General features: G+C 46.6%; 1 protein-coding gene across 5 annotated transcripts in view; it reads right to left on the bottom strand.

Moving 5' to 3' along the window:
• The window catches only part of NEDD4L (NEDD4 like E3 ubiquitin protein ligase), a 564,086-nt gene that overhangs the window by 185,507 nt on the left and 360,616 nt on the right, over nucleotides 1-17,963 (bottom strand). The window lies entirely within an intron of this gene.

Raw genomic sequence — 17,963 nt, 5'->3', positions numbered from 1 at the left:
ACCAGAAAATTACTCAGACACAGTGACTCTGAGTGACCAAACTGTATTATATTGGATTAAGCCTAACTGCAATTACCCCAAGAGCGCCTGTCCCCTCCACCACCACGCACTCTCAGTACCTTCCTTGCATCTGACCCACCACTCATACAGACACAGAGCAAGTCTGGCCAGCAGGTCGATTTGACAGAAAAATAACCCAAGAAGAGAGATTCATTTTCTGCCGGTTCAATTCACTTACCTGACTGGGTTTGCTGCTCTTGGTCACTACATCTGATGGAAGGGAAGGGGCTCAAGTCAGATTAATCAATTCAATGTGACCCTACGCTGCCGTAACTTTTCCTTCTGCTTCTGGGTGGGAAGCTGCAGTATACACATTTTTACTGTACACAGAAGGGGAAGAAAATGGTTTGAAAGGTTTGCTGAATACAAAATGTTTTGTGAATAGGTGAGCTTCACGTGCTCAAAAATCTGCCACCCTCAATCCCATGTTGCATCAGGGAACGAGGAGGAAGGAGCAGGTCACAGCTACCGCAGAGCCATCTTCACTGGTGGTGGTTCACAGGTCACTGCCGTAATTCCTAACCCCAGGAATCAGCCTGGCGTCCAGGACTACCTAATATCTGCGGAATCTGGGCTCACTTTCCAACGCCGGCTGCAGAGATAACGGGAACAGTCCCAGCCCCAGGCAGGGACACAGGAGCTTGTGTGGCACAGATCATAGCCCCTTTCATCAGGGGAGGCTTCGCTACCAGGGCAAATCTGAAAATCACTGGCCTAGAGAGACAGACTGCCAAATCACAGCTCTATGAAGCAGGCATCATTCAGAGGTATTTCTTCTCTCTTCCTAAGCATTTTCACAGCGAGGAGGGAAAAAAAAAAGCCATGCAAAACCTCAATACCTAGTCAAACTGGTGAACTCGGAGTGATGCTGTAGGGAATGACAGGATGAGCAGGCTGGAGAAAACAGCGCTAGAGGAAAAGTGCAAGTTCCTCCCGTGTAACGAGTAACCGCCAAGGGATGGGAAGATGACTAAAACAGAAAAGAGTCACAGCACAATAGGTAGGCTGCCGAAGGTCCAAGGCAGTAATGAGAGCAAGAAATTAACATTAAACACTAAGCCTTTGACCTTTTGCAACAACTTTGTCTTGTTTCATTTTGATCATCTCAGAGGAAGAAGCACGGCAGCTTTTTAGCTCAGTAATTTTCCAAGTCGACCATACTCCATCCCAGCAGCAGCACGGCCAGAAGAACTACCACTACATTGTAAGTCAGCTGAAATAAATGGAAGAATCTCACAAGTAGTCTTTCCCAAGTCATTGCCTGAATGCAAAAGGGTAATTTTTATTTAATATTCTTTAAGAGTGCTGGCCAACCCAGCAGACTGTTTTACTGGCATGCAAAGCCTACTAAATTTGCTACTATTTTCTGACGGGATTATCTAAATATTTCTGCATCCATCAGCAGTAAAGTACTATCTCCTCACAACATTTTTAGCTCTCAAATAGTGATATGGCCATGCTATTCTTTCCTCATCCAGCCTTCCCTAAAACCTACAAGTGAGGTCATAAAATTAGATAGTAGTAAAAGATAACAGTAAATCAATATACCACCTGTCCTGTGCTCTCATACGCCTCCTGCTTTTAATGCACCTTTCAGGTATTTAAAGCATTTATGGAATATTGGGGGGGGAATCTCTCTGTGAAACAGCTTTTCTAAGGTGATCACACAGTGCAGATCATTCTCTGCTTCCACTTACCAATAACCACGTCTTTCCATTTGACCGGAAGACTCTTGTTCAAAAAGAAAAATCTCTTTAGTGTCAGTAAAATGGCAAGTACATTTCAGTCTAAGCTACCTCAGACTAGGGACTTACACAACATTAACGGCCCGTTTAACAGCGGAGAAGGGCTTAAAGCTCTTCTGAAAAGTGCAATGAATACCACCTTTATCTAAGACGACATAAAGAGCACAGGTTGCAACCAGAGACCAGACATGAAATCCAAAGGTCAAGACCTGCACCCATCCTCATGCACCAGTCCTTAACAGGAAAGGCCAGATAAGGTTCCTCTTCAAGCCTTTGTTCGTAACTGGGTATTTAACACCAACACCAGTGACGTGGAGCAGAAGAGTGCAACCGTCTGGTTTCACCAGTAGGAGAAATGAGATCATGATATCCAGGCAGGAAGACAGACAGAAAGTGTCTCAAAATGAAAAAAAAGCTGTTGCTAGGCAAACACATGACTTGCGCAAATGCCAGAGCAAGAAAAATTCGGGAAGTCCAGATAAGAGCTGTGGATGGCTTTTTCCACACAGGGGTCCTGGATTTTCCGAGATACAACACTTACAGGGAACATAACAAAAAACACGCACGACAAATTCCTGCTAACGGGTTCTTCCCCAAAGAACCCGTCCTTACCAAAGGTCTTCTGTCCTTACCAGAGGCAGCCCCGGCTGCTGCTGCAGAAGGGCACTCTGGCCAGGTAAGGAGCTCCCCGTGAGCCCTGCCCTCCGCTGCAGCCCCGGCCTGCCCACAGGGACAGGGCGAGGGAGAGGGTCCCAGCCCTCGGGGGACAGCACGTCCCCACGGCAGTTCCAGCCCGCCCCCAGTTCCCCAACCACCCCGGGAGATAAGCTAGCAGAAGGCGCCCTGGAAAGCAAAGCCAGCCCCAGGACACGCGCTGAAGGCCGCCTGACCTCCTGACGGGAGCTACCTCGGGTCAGGCACCCAGCAGCGCTGGCGTGGCGCCGGGCAGCAGCGGCGTGACAGCCCCAACGTCCACCAGCCCTGGCATGCGATTCCAGGCTGGTGGACGTCAGCTGCAACACTGCCTCACCTCTCCGATAAACATCAGGATGCCGAGCATTAAACACACCGAAACCAGCCGGTGCTAAAATTCAGGTTTCCACAGCAACACTAGCAATGACACACAGTGCTTCTGTAGTGCATTCCTGCATTATCAAACACTATCGGCATGTATATTCCAGCTTGCAGAGTTACACCAGTTTGAGGACCCTATTGAATGAAATTCAATTTCATTTCAAATTCAATTTGGAAAAAGCATTTGTTTTCCAAATGCTGCAGTCCTGGCATGTGAAGCACAGAGCCTAAGCTGCCGAAAAACCACAGGCGGTCACGGTGCTTAACAACGTCCCTTACCAGTTACAGGCTGCAACAGTCACTTCACCACGCACCTTCGAACCCCCTCTCACTGGGGGTTTGCTGCACGGGTTAATGGCTTTGCTTCTTGTGCAAGTTTCAGGAATTTGAAACAAAAACTCCATCCCTTGTAGGGCACAGACAAGTGAGGGCACGCAGCGCACGGCAGCCGAGCCAGCTCGCTGGTAGCTGTGTGGCACAGAACACACTCGCACCAGTTATGGTTACCTGTGCTGAATTACGTCCAATTGTCTCTCACTGGAGTGAAATGAAGAAAAGCAAATGCAGTTACAAGTAGTCCAGAACTGAACTGACTGGGCTTAAAATAAAATCAGACTCCATGACAGTAGCACAACTGATTAAAGGTAAATTTTCATAGTGTCAGCAGGATGAGAGAACAACACAAGCTTTAGCTAAATCAATTCAAGCAAGTGTCAGAGGCATTTAATAACTATATAAATCAAAACACAGTGACTGAAGTGCTTTAAAATATGCACCAGTTGCAACCCAAATTTTGGACAATATTCTAAGGAAAGAAGTGACACAGGCAGGCACATGATATCAGAAGATCTTCACAAAACTTGAAAACACATTAGCTGCAACTTTACCATCTTAGCTCTGAGGACTGTGAGGCTGCTCATTAACGGTTATGAAGGACCGGTGGCTTTGACAGCTTCCAAAAGGGGCTCTCCCAGGATCTGCATTAAAAGCACGCACATGGTAACAAAGGACCTCATAGGTAATCCACACCCAGCTTGTAACCACTTTGCAGTAGTCTGTTTTACCACATTTGACTTTTAAACTACAATAGAAACTAGTAAGACAAAACCAAAACCTGACTGTGCAGCTTCACTTCGCATGACCCCTGGTATAACTGCAGGATGTCCCTGGAAAACACAGCTCCGACCTTGTTCCCCAGCCCCAGCCGGATCTAGCAAGCCCAGCACCTGCAGGACAAGGAGGTCTGCTGGACGGTCCTCGCTGCACCCACCTCTCCCCCTTCCCGGGGTTCAAGAAAAGGACAGCCACCACCCTTGTGAGTGCAGCCAGGCCTTAAACTGAATTAGGTCCAAATGAAATCACATCCTCAAATCAGGGGAGAAAAATGCAACAGCTTCTTTATCATGCTAATCAGACCACAGAATGAGAAGGTACCTTCTGGATAAAAGAGGCAACAGGACAGCACCATCAGGATAATCCATTCTGTTAAAAAAAAACCAAAACCCAACCAAACAAAAAAACCCCACACCACAAAAAACTGGAAAAACACATATGTAGCATTACCTTAAAAAAAGAGAAAGATCCATTTAAGTTAACTGTTCACTATTTCTATTAAAGGCTGTTTTGAAACACTACTGACCCACATGTTTATGTCTGGTTTTCAAACCTTTAGCCCAGCCTTACTGGTGGCCAGGTTATACCCATGTCTGGATCTGCCCAGCTCTCCAGTTGCTGTGGCACTAGCCAGCATCCACGCAGCACTACCCGGAGTCCCAACACGCCACCGGTGCCTCCCCCAGCTCGCTTGTGCGGGTACGCAGCCCGCCAGATGAGGAAGCCCAACAAATCAAACAAAAGCCTCCACTGATTCCTCGAGCAAATGGTCACTGAGCAAAGGAGGTGCCTTTTTAAACTTGGCTTTGACAGCTATTACTGTCAGAAAAGCACTCAGACAAATAATCAATTGGTTAGTCAGCCCAAAGCTGCCTCCTAATCAATAGGATAAACTGCGGCACACAACACGAATGTAGAATACAGTAAACGCTGAAAAGGGGAAAAACCATGCTCTGAGAACCTATACATCTGTTACAGTACTGCAGCAGCTCTGGAGACTTCAGTGTCATCAAGTAATTTGGATTGGAAGGGACATCGCTAGTCAAAGCTCCTGCTGCCACGGGGTCAACACTGACTTCAGACCCGATGGCCTGGGGCTCCGTCCAGCGGGGTTTTCAAAAGCGACTCCTCAACCTCTCTGCCCCAGTGCTGAACGGTACTACAGACTGAGGAGCAGATGCACAAAGAGATACATGGCAGGTAAAACATTCTGGGCTTACTAAAGGTAGCACTGCACAAAGCCAAGAGAGCATATTTCCTTGAGGAGTTGAAAAAAAAATTGCCGCACAAAGTGTATGTTGTACCTCTTACTCATCAAGGCTTCAGTGAAGTGACAATGATGCTGCACAGCGAAGACTACTGTTAGTTAAACAGCCGGTTATGGGCACAGCCAGAAAGAATCTTGTGAGGAAGGAGAAGCACCCGTGGTACTCTCAGGCTGCTGATACCCTAGGAATATCTACTTTTTAATGAGAATGCTCTTGGACTTGTCTCCTACAAGCCTCTTATGAACCATTATCAGTTAGAAGAGGATTAGTACCAGAACTGTGGGCGAGAAGTAGCACAAGATCTGGCCAAGGAGATGACAATACAGCAGAAGAAAGCCCTCCTGCTGGGTAAGACCATGAGGTTCAGAGGCAGGGAGGCACTACCAATGGAGAAGGCAGGAAACAAGACTCATCCAACTTACTGTGCTATCTAATAAGCGTCTGCTCAAACAGTGAGTACTGGTGAGTCAGCGTGAAGGACAGGGTCAGGACACAGGTGTGTCACAGTCTTGTTGAGACCAGCCTACCCTCTAAGGGAAAAAACCTCAGAGCTCCTTCCCACAAGAAACGGAAATGAGAAGTGCCTCCTCAGGCCAAGGCTGCGGGAGCAGGCATTATTCACCCAAAATCCTGTCTGAACTGGCACATGAACTTTTAGCATTGTGTTTCTTATTTCCTACCTGACCTCCAAGAGTTGACTTTTTTCTATAGACACTGGAAACAAAGAATAAAATATTAAGTGACAAGACTTGACCAGATGGAACAGAAACAAAATGAACAGAGAGCAAGGATGAAAATAAAGGTCTTTCTCCCGCCCATCCAACCACACACCTCCACCCCTAATCCGAGACAACCGCAGGACTGTATGACTGCATCGCAGGCCAATTTAACTAACAGCAGAAAGCTAACCTGTCCTAAACTGTGATTTATTTTTAATCCTTTTTGGCTAAACTGCATCAATTTACCTTGACAGCGGAAGAGTGCCAGCACAAACAGCAGGGAGGGATCACAGCTGGAGCTAAGGAAGGGTAAAGGGAAAGCAAAGCCATCCATCCTCCCCACTTAAGCTGCAACGAGATGTTAATTTAGCTCCTCTGATGTACAAAAAATAAATCACAACTTAAGAGCAACCATTTTCGTCATAGTTGGTGAATGTCTCCTAACCATAAGGAAAATGCTACTATTCAGGCAGTAACTTGGTAAGATTCAAGAAGTTTCCACAAGTTTAGATAAGTAACTGTACCTCCACAATGCCTAGACTGTTTGTGCTGGGTTTAAATAGATTTGTAGCCATTAAAAATGGTAAAATTCCCTACTCAGTACAATGCAATGTATAGTCCTGATGTACTTCTTAAAAATACAATACGTAGCCTTTGGCATTCCAATAAGAAAAATTATAAATAATTAGAAAACCACCCCAAACATTCTAGATACTTAGTACTTGGAGTGTTTCAAAGTTCACCAAATGCCACTGCAGGCACCAATAAAGTTATGCCTGAGGATATGCAACGTAAGCAGTGCAGCAGCTCCCCACCACGGCACACACCTCAGCTGCCCGCTCCCTGTCCTCCTGAATCAGCTTCCTCAGCCAGGGCAGGGAAGTTCACCCTCTCCTCAAGTGTCTATCTACCGAGTGTTAACTTTAGCACTAAGACTGCATTTTAAACAAGAGAGGGAAAAAAAAGCATGTACAAACAGAGCCAGGGAGGAGAGCCCAGTAATACTGAGACTTTAAACAATGACAACATTACCACAGCTATAAAATGAAATTGCATATACGCCATTTATGTATTCCATACAATCTGCATCTATCATTTAGTTCACTAAAGCAAGACTGGTCCAAAACAGAGTATTTTCAAGTTCTTTTGGCTCAATACTTATAACCAATGGCTAAGCCAATATTTTAGAATGCATATAGCATCATCTCACTTAGAACAGAGGTTAAGCAAGTACGTTGCTGCTTGCTCTTTCAAAAGCAGCCATTCTGGTGCCTTGTTAATAAGGCTAAATCAGCACAAGCAGAAAGCACAGCCGCATGGTTCTGTCCAGACACCATGTGTCCCTCTCACCACTCCCGTCACCACAAACGCCATCATAGGCAAGCTCAAGAAACCTTTATTTTCTCCGCTTGTTTGCTAGGGAGTTTGTCCATTTAACATTTCCAGAAGGCTACAGATGAGCTGTCTGTAGACAAGCTTACCACTGGATTCTAGCCAAAGCTTTGGATTCATGGGATCAAAACAGCCAACTTGATAGCTCACGGCCACCAAACAGTCCTGCTCTCCCTTCTTCACACACACCCTCCACCGCTCCTGCCACATACCTCGGACTCTCATCACCTCTCTGGCAGCTACTGCAATTCAACAGCCCAGCAATGAGATGGGCAGCTGTCTGCAAATTACCCATTTGTACTGCTTCACGGAAGGTCCTGAGACGCACGAGAGAAAGCAGGGCCTCCCTTTCAGCAGTGCAAATCCCCTAGATTCGCATCAGCTGCTCACGAAGCCATCACCTAGTACCAGCAGCCTCGACTCCCGCTGCTCAACAGAGGTGGAGCACACGCTCTGCCACAACGCTCAGCCACCGGTCCCACGCAGCGACTCCCAGGTGGCAGCGAGATGAAGGTAGCCCGAGGTCCACACCACAGCCACCCGTGCCTGCCCCAGCCTCCCCAGCAGCAGGAAACCAGGGCAACGAGGGAGCCACAGCATACAGCCCAGCGCGTTACACCGTACCCATAAATCCAGATTTCAGTTCATTTTAATAAATTGGGCTAAAGGACGTCTTACAGGAGCAGCCAATTCGGCTCCGTTTCCAGATGCCTGTGCTGTCTCCATCACCGATGGCCTCAGCCTGGCCGCCTCCTTCCCACCGCAAAACCCGACACTTCTCTTCCACACCAGAACCTGCGGAGACTTGATCTTCCTCCACTTGGCGCAGAGCTAGCACGCTGGGACCGCCTGGTTGCCTCCCCTCCACCAGTTCCTCGCCACAACGGGGAATTAGCTTTTCTAACGCCTTCAGACTTTGCCATTTGACAGTTGTGTGAGGACTGAAAAGCTTTAAAAATAATTTTGATTTTAGTAGCATATCCACGTGACACTCCACGATTTAGCAGACACACAATGTCAGCCATGATCTGAGATGATCTCTGTGACCCTACAAGGCCACACATCGAAACCTTTGCAAGAGGTGCAATACACACCTCAAAGCTTTGAGGCTTTCTGACCAGTTGGGCAATGACAGCAGCTTTCCAGCAATCCCCACATAAAACCGCCAAACAGATCCAGCTCTGCTTCGTGGACAACCGGGTGGCAGCACCCGGGGAACCTGTCCGTTCACCTCACTCCAGAGCAGACCTAGTTCAGCCCGCAAGTCCCACCGCAACACTGCTCACATCTGGTAGCTACTCCAGAACAGCCTGCAACTTTTGTGGCCTTAGGGGCAGAAGTTGGTATTACAGAGCCACACAATCTATTGGCCCTTTCCAATTTAAGTTCTAGAGATCTGTATTACCTAGGGAAGTATGCATGTAAATAAGAAAAACCAGAAGGACACAAAAAGACATCCTTTAACTCATAGGTGTAGACATACCAGCCAAAGGTATGACTGGGCCAGCAAATGCCTTCCTATCCTGACTGAAAGCAAACACTAAAGAGAATAAGATATAGGCAAAGACCTGGCAACACCAAAAATGGTATTACCTCCTAGCTTCCAAGGACTTAAGGCTCGAGGACCCTTCAGAGACTGAGCCTGTATCTCTGAATTCAAAAGCAAGAAAGTGAGGCAATCTGTTTGCAATAGAAAGTCACTCTTTCATTGTCATTCAGGGTTTTTTTTACTATTCTTTCTTTTTGGACACAGCAGAATCAGGATGTGATGACTGCAAGACCACGGATTCCATGACACGCTGGCCAGAATACCTTACCACTAGCTGGCCATAAGGAGGGGTAGCGCAAACTTATAAAATCAGCCACTTTTTTTTTTTTTTTAAACAAATGGACATTTATTAAGTTTGTTCAAACAAACAGACAAAAAAAAGTGAGTGAAATGTCTCTGCTTTCATTTAGCAGAAGAAATGAAGCAAGATTTCATACAGACCCACCAACAGCTAGGAAGAAAAGAAGTCAGGCTGGTGTTCAGCAGAAAAAAAAAATACTGAGAATGTGAAGCAACGTTGCTATTGTAATTTCTCAATGATTAAAAAGTTAAATACTTTCGTTGACTTATTTCAAAAGCTGGTGACAGTTTACGGAAGTTACTCCATGGCATGAAGGAGACCTGATATTCTCTCTCTCATTAGAGAAACTGGACAAATAGATAGAGGAGGAGGACAGCAAGCAGAGGCACAAACCCAAAAAATTTCCTTTGGCTCTCCTCCCTTCACCTTATCCCAAAAAACTTCTTCCTTGCTGTTAGTTTATCTTCCAGATTACTTCATTCTTGGAAGGTAAAATGCTTCTTCATCCTCTGAAGACCTCAAGCACAACCACAGCCCGCCCCGTAGGCATGGGGGAACAGAAGAGCAAAGCACCGTTTGAGCTGCAGCGACCACCTTGCGTGCACAGGGACACCAACCAAGGCTTACGGAGCAGCATGCTCAAGAGCTCATGTCCAGTCTCACCGGGAAGAGGCCAGAAGCAGAGCTCCTCCCCACCACACCAGTTACCAGATAGACAGTTGATGAGGAAGTCATCCCAGGACACCTTCTACCGAGGGTTATTCATCACTCCCATCTCTCCAAAATCCTGCCATGAACGCAGGGTGATCATCTACATAAAGATGCTTAAAAAGAGTAAGACTTTGAGCTGCTTTCAATTAAAAACAAACACAGAAAAGCACAGATTATATGAACATACTTCCATCCTCAAGCCAGGATTATTCAAAACTAGGAACTGCCAAAGGAGAGAGGACAGCATGACTGTGCACTGTTCTGAGCAATTCTGCTCTTCTCCAGCAGGTAAACTACATTAAAAAAAGAGAACCTGTCTTGAGTTGGCGTGACACCAATAAAACAACACTAATCCATGCAGTTAGGCACAAAAATAAGGTACTACAGCTTAATTGCAAAGCACAACTCATTCATGGAGTTACTCCTCATATCCTGCCAGTGTTCTCAGAATTGTAGATATTTCTTTTGATTACAGGCAAGGTTCCTAATTCCTAGAAATCAGGATACTGACAAGTATCTACATCCTGCCGGTGCACAGGAATTATGGTTAAAGGAATGGAGGGAGGAAAAAATGAACAATTCCAAATATACACATTGAGTTTGTGCCCAGTCAAGGCATCATCTGGAAGACAGACATTTCATAACACATTTCAAGAATCAAGTTTTTGGATTTGTTTTGTTGGGGCTTTGGGTTGTTTGGGGGGGAGGGGGGAGGTGTGGTTTAAACTATTTTAACTGCAGTTAGCTTCCAGGCCTGTGCAATTTAACCACATCTCTTATTTTAAAATTAATTACTAGTTAATTGCTGCTTCTTTGCGGAAAACAATCCCTTTCCTAAGGTTTTGTTTTTCTTCCTTCTTTATGGGAGGGGAGAGGAAAAGACAGAGGGAGCAGGGGAAGGGAGTGCTCCAGCATTAGGAACCCGGCAGTTTAAGAACCCCATGCTGGAAAAAGTTGGCGTGACAGCAGGTTAAGCACTTCTGAAAGCTACAGTTCTAGTAGTCCTGGCTGAAGGTAAAACCCCGGGCAGGTTTTAACAGTGAAATGGCAGCAGCTCGAGTCCCGAGCTGAGCTGCGCACGCCAGCAGTAAAACCACATTCCTTTCCCCCGGTGCGCAAGGCGAAGTCACCCAACCTGCCACTGCATTCTTACCCAGCTTACTGAAAATAACAGGCTGTTTACAAGATTACACTTCATTTCTTTCTAAAAGGGGACAGAGCTGCCTAGCAGCATTTCTTTTACTGCTACAGTAAAACTCTCGTATTCAACACAATTAAAACAAACATCTAAGAAGTAGGAGCGAAAGCAAAAGATGAAGAAATTTATGGAAGTCAGTGAGATTTTTCTCTGTTCACTGACACCAAAATTTACAAAACTATAACTAAATCAAGCTACTTCTGCACATTGATATTGCATCTACGACTTTTTATTGACTGAAGCTGTTAGATAATCCATCCCTCACTGCTATTAGAAGGCCTAGAGGTTTCCAGCTCGCTCAGAAAAGTCCCAGTTTATATGCCACAGAGTTTAATTAAGCAAGAGGTCTTGGCCCCACATAATCCTCTGGACTAAGAGGTTGTCAATTTAGCCTGATTCAGCTGAAATCAGTGAGCTGCCAAACAGGCTGCATCCACACCAGATCTTGCGACACCAGCACACAGCTGCTTCACGCAGCCCCCGCCACAGACGCCTTGTTTCAGTTTCATGCAGCATTACCCACAATATGACATGAACGAAGACAACAGCACTGAGTCCCACAACCTCTGACGTGACCTCTGGATCTTACAGCACCCGTGGAGACAGTCCATCTTGCATAATGAGCTGTATTTGGTTTAGAAAGGATAAATGTTATAACCCCCTGAACCTCTCATTGTCCGAAGGCGCAACTCCAACCTAGAAGCTGCAGTGGGGCACTCTTTCTTCCCGTAACATCCTAAGATATTAATTTTATTCCCTTCTGAAAGGCAAGCTCATTTGGCACTCATATCGTGCCTGGTCATATTTTCAAAACAAAACAAAAAAAAACCTATTAGAGATTCATTAAACGTAACTCCCAGCGAAAGCTGTGCCCCTGAGATCGAGGAGACTGCTGTGGCAGCAGAAAGGTTTTGCTCCACAGGCGTGGGGCTCACAGTCCATGTTTACTCCCTGGGACAATGGTACCTGTGCAGAAACAGCTGATAACCTTGCACTCACATTTACCATTACACAGTGCCCTCCAACGGCCAGCCCATAACACGGGTCTGGAAAGCACGAAGCCCAGCGAGCTGCTTATCGTCCCTTCCCCAACAACAGTGTTTGGGCAGCAATGGAAGCAGCGGCCCAACTACCCGCAGCACCGTCCCTCGCAAGGTGTAAAATAACCCACTCCCTTTGCAGGAGAGCAGGGGCGGAGGAGAGACAGAGCTATCTCCGAAGGGACGTTATGTATAAAACTAAAACCTCTTCACTCCCTCAGACCCACGCTTTAATACAAACCACCTTAAATGTCTTTACATTAATTTGACATTAAAACTAGAATTTACTTAGTGTTAGTAATAGTGGCCAAAAATATGCTGGTAACTCACTAAAAGCAGGTTTAAAATGCAAGCTTTTATAAAAATCTATTGACCTACTGAGAACCACAGCCTATTCATTTTGTTACTATGCCACAACAAGTAGATATGCAAGCCCTTTCATTTATGAAATGCTTCCTTATCTGGACTTTTTAATCATCATTTAAAGTTTTACGTGGTATCCCTGGGAAGCCAATGCACTTAGAATCTATAAAACCAATTCAGATTTTTTTTTCCACTTAAAAAGTCATTTAAATACGTTACTATTCTGAATTGCTTATTACCAAGACCCTGTGTCACTGCTGTGGCCAAGGGAGGCCCCTGCTCACACTCCGATGAGAGAGTTAGGCTTTCATATAGCGAGAGGACTCAGAGCAGAAACAACAGACCTCTCTTTCTAAAGAGCCTGTTCACAGCGCTGTTCAAGAAAGGTGTACCTTCTCAGGAACTCACGGTGGTTTTCTACATCAAAGCCTCCTAATTCATGTAAGCTGCGGGCTGAGCTGGAGCTAGCGGAGCCGGAGGATGCAGCCAGAGGCAGGCTGGCCCCGCACGCCGCTCCGCCCATTTTCCACCTTACCACTGGGATTTGGCAGCGCTCGACAAGCAACCACGACTGCCTACGAGTTGCTTCTCCGGCATGTCACCCACGGCGATGCCCCGTGCCCTTTGAAAGGTGGTCATCCATCCAACGCTCTTCTCGTCCTCCCTCCAGGCCTCCCGAGCTGCTCCCGGAGCTGAGCTGGGAACCAGCACAACGAGGGGACAGAGCGTAAGAGCCCTGCCCGGACGCTAGGGTGGCAGCGGCCTGAGGGGGGACAGCCTGGGCTGAGAAACCTCTGGCCATGCAACTGCGGTGCAAAAGCAGGGCGAGCAGCTAGAGACAGTTTTACCATTGAGGCAACGTATCGGGAAACACCTTAAATCTAATTACAACCACCTAGAACACAGACACTTCCCCCAACAACTCACCATCATGCTTATTTCAAAAACGTATGGTTTGCTTAAAATGCAAAGTACAGAAGTCCAACACTCAACTCCACTGTGTCACTGCTTTGTCACGGAGTCAAGTGGGGGAGAAAAAATTGAAGCCTTTTTCCTCAGTAATAAATCGAGTTAATCGGTAAGCAGCGCGGTAATAAGGTGTTCCTTCAGTAAGGCATTCCCTCGCAGCCCCATCTCATGGACGGCACCAATACATAGGCAGACGAACTTCATGGGCGTGACGGTCGAGCACAGGGAAAGAGACACCTCAAGGGAGTCCATTCCAGAGCACCAAATCCATCAGGAACATGTAAACACAAGACCCAAAAGCCAGCTTCCCGCGTGCCTCCCTTCGAAACAGCCTGCCCAAAAAGAGACGGTTTATCACGGTACTGCAGCCACGTGCCTTGTCGCCTCACGGCCCAAGCTGTACTTCACCATGACATCAGTGTGGCAAATCTTATTTTTGTTCTTTACCCTGATGTCAGATAAAGTACAGGTAAGCCTACGCTTTACAGGAATTCATCCCATCCACAGGTACCATTTCCATTATACCTGAAAACGGTTTTTGCTTGTATTTACCAAAAGCGTGTCCCACTGAAGCCGAGTGCCGCTGAGGTTCCTGAGGCCTTGAAATCCTTCAGGGTTCATTCCTCACACACCACGCTCTGCCCAGGACAGTACACAGGAATGAAGACGAGAAAAAAAGGTTAAGCTGCAGTGACTATATCCCAAACTATTTATTTTAAGGCATATGCAATTATACCTCATGCATCAAGACACTTTCATGAACATAAGCTCCTTTCTGACACTTTCTAATGCGTGACAAAATGTCATCTCAGTAGGAAGCTTGTAATTTCAGTTTGTTCAATCACAAGGCATGGAAGTTGAATAGAACTTGAAAAGAGAAGAATGCTGGAATTGGAGAGAGCAGTTTCACGATGAACCTCTTTTTTGCCCGTATTTTCAAATATAAAAAGATACTCTTTCTTCAAGGATCTTTTCCTGAAGACACATTATTTATTCAACCAAATGAGACACAAGGAGTTGCAAGTTTTTCTTCCACCCAAGCACGTGGAGAAAGTGGAAGGGAATGCTTGTGGAAACAGCCGTTTTGTTTCGGTCACGTTCCATTCCATGACTCTGAAGAAACCCAAACTGAAATGAATGAGAGGTGTACTTCTCTAAGGGACACATTATTTCTTTTCTTCTTATGGGGGGGGGGGGGGGAATAAAGATGACTAAAAAGTAAATTAAGTTTGAGATCACTCCATTAATTCCTGAAAATCAACGGCCCTGAGGCATTCAGCGGTTCAGGAACTCCCTAAACAAACGAAGCCTGGAAGCTGGGGGAAATCGCTTGCGTCACTTGGGACGGAGCTTCCAGTTTTGCTCCCTTTCTCTCCACTCCCGAGACCCGTCACTGTTAACAACGGGAGCGTTTAACAGTCAGCCGTCTCGCCAACCGGGCGTGCGCGATGGATACACAGCTGCGGCTGGGAGGAGGAGCGCTCTACATAGGAACACCAGCATTTTCAGCTACTAAGGGTGTAAGTTTTTAAATATACTTGTATTTAAAGATTGCATGAGAGCACCTAAGCTTCCAGTAGCCTACACCAATATTATCTTGCAGAATGGCAGACTGGCTGAGGTTGGCAGAGACCTCTGGAGGTCGTCTGGCCCACCTCCCCGCTCGAGCTGGGGCCGGTTGCCCAGGACCGTGTCCAGATGGCTTCTGAATAGCTCCAAGGAGGGAGACTCCAGCACCTCCCCGGGCAACCTGTGCCCGTGCTAAAGTCACCCTCACGCTGAAAACTTCGTACAAAGTTAATTTGATTTACAGCTGATTTTAAGGAATAGATTAATCTAAAATTTTTTATAGCTCATATTTACAAAGAGGCAGATTCACGAAAACAACATTTGAAGAAAAACGTTGCCTGACAATGGCTAAATGCAAGGGTTGGCTTGTCATCTGTGACTCAGTAAATCCCTAAACTACCAAGTGTCTTAACGCCTATCAGAGTATTTGAACAAAATAAGAACAGATGTCCATATTGAAGGTATCCACTGAGAATTATAGCTATTTACAGAGATTAATGTAGGCACAAACTCTGCAAACACTTAAGCATATGCTTAATTTAAGACATGAAGTAGGCCTCCTGACACGTACGTGTACTGTGCAAGTAAAAGTTAAGCCTATGCTTAATTATTTGTAAGAGATATTGCTATTTTTATGGGAAGCCATTAAGGAAGTCTAGCTTACATTTAAATAACTCCTTTTTCCAATCAGCAAATGTGCTAGGACAGATAGTTCTACATGAGACCCACTTAAAACCCTACATAAAACAGTATACAACAGAACTGCAAACTGTATGTCAAACTGAGGTAGGAACAAAGAAAAATTAATAGCCTAAATACGTCCGCATACGTGATTCGGCCTCTCAAGACTAGCAAGGAGATTTTGCTTTTCAAAACAAAGAGACAAGTCAAGTCCGAACCAATGCTAATGGGAAGTCATTATCCACAAAAGCCAGCGTGCAATGAAACTGTAAACATACCTGCCTTTCTCAACCACTCTTTAGATTCACCTTTAATGAAGCTTACTTACAGCTGCCTTCCCCAGAGAGATTCTCCTCCTTCAGTGCTTTCCTTTGCCCACACGTTTACCACAGGCTCGACAACGGTTTAGGCTGTTGGCGTATTGAAACTACAGCCCACCGGGCTGCGTAATACTGCCCACGTTCTCCTCCGTGCTCTTCCTCACCCTGTCCCTTTTCCCTCTTTCTTCCACCCTATTTCCATTTGCGGTCTCCTGTCGTATTTTTCGATGATCCCCGTTCTGTTCTGTGAAGTGTCCAGCACCGTCACGATCTACAGCAACACAGAGAACAAAGAACCGGTCCACTGCTCCTCACAGGCAGCATGGCTGCAGTCATCACTGCATCCGTGACGTGGGACCGTCGTGGGTCATCACAGAGAGACCGAAGGCTTGCTTTTCCAAGCAGTTCTTTTTCAAACAGCTTGGTTTTACCTCAGGAGGCGAGAGACAGACGCCTCTTCTTACCTGGACCGCCATGCCCACCCTTTGGCAGGCCAGGTCCCTCGGAGCAGCAGGGGACGCGAGCACCGTTACAGCAGCTGCCCTTGCTCTCGTGAGACCCCTTCCACCTCAGAGCCAAGGTGGAGAGCGGGGCGCCGAGCAGCACAGCCGAGAGCTGCGCTCCTCCGTCCAAGGCATTTCTCTGTGTATGCGTTTCTCTTTAACATTCTGTGCAAGTACCAGCATACGTCGAGGAAGGAGGCAGGGACAAAAGATATCGGCGAGTACACAACAAAAAAAGCAGCAGCCAGACTCCCCTATTATGTTCTCAGCCACCTATTCGGGACACAGCAGGATGGCTCAGGGGCTTCCCTTTCCCTCACAGATCACACTCCCCAACATACTCAAAACCACGAAAGCATGTAACCACCACCAATCAAGTGTTTTGGGGTGCCCGCGTTGGGACAGCAAGCCCCGCTGGCCTAGCTGTTCCTTCGGCCCAGAGAGGCCCTCCAGCGCTCCGGGAGCAGACAGGACCACCGCAGATCGCTCGGCAGCGGGCCCGGGTCCCCTGAAGAGTTGGCGACACAGAGGCGTTCCTGCACACGGGAGCCGGCCGGAGCAAGCCGCTCGGGGGACTCCTGCAGCCTCGGCTGCTGCCAGCTAGGCTTGTGAGCTCAACATGAAGGCTTATGAAAACAACCCAGGGAGGAAAGGATTCTCCTCTGATGTTGTGCTTGCTACCTCAAGCGCCCAAGGCTCTTGCAACGCGCTCTCTTCTCCCCTACCTGCACACACACATGGAACATTTTAAATCAGACTGTGCTCATAGCCTTATAAATCAACAAAAGCAGAACTAACCACCCCCCTTTATAAAAACACCCACTCCAGCCAAAGAACCTCCTTTCCAATTGGAATTAAATGGTACAATCATCTAGGTTTGGTGCCATACAAATACAACAGGTAGTAAAATTGTCTGGCAGCTTCTACAGTCAGAAGATTGTTTTTATGCCGGTTTCTTCTACACCACAAAAACAATGACAGAGAGCCCTTCATGTTTAGTGCCATAAAAGCGGACGTAACATTGTCATAATTATTATTATTCACTCCTGTAACAATACAACCCGGGCAAGCAATATACCTGATGCTAACAGTTGCTACACTGAAATCACAGAACAGCAGCAGCGCTTGCCCCTTTCCTGATGCTTTCTTACAGTGCCTGCTAAGAAAAAGGAGTACCTCACCGAGGCAATGAAATAAAGAGGGCATTAACTGCAGCTCTTAACAGTCACGTAAGAGAAAATGGACTGCTCTGCTTATGCATATTGAATTTGTTAGCACTGCATACGGTTCTGCAGACGGCATCAGTTGATAAAGCCTGAACGCGGTGATTAGTTATCACGAGTCCTACCTAGTTTACCATCTGCGTTAGGCACCAGGCTGCCTTTGAC

This window comes from Mycteria americana (genome assembly GCF_035582795.1).
Source record: "Mycteria americana isolate JAX WOST 10 ecotype Jacksonville Zoo and Gardens chromosome Z unlocalized genomic scaffold, USCA_MyAme_1.0 Scaffold_30, whole genome shotgun sequence".
Taxonomy (NCBI): Eukaryota; Metazoa; Chordata; class Aves; order Ciconiiformes; family Ciconiidae; genus Mycteria; species Mycteria americana.
This window is presented reverse-complemented; position numbering and strand designations above follow the sequence as displayed.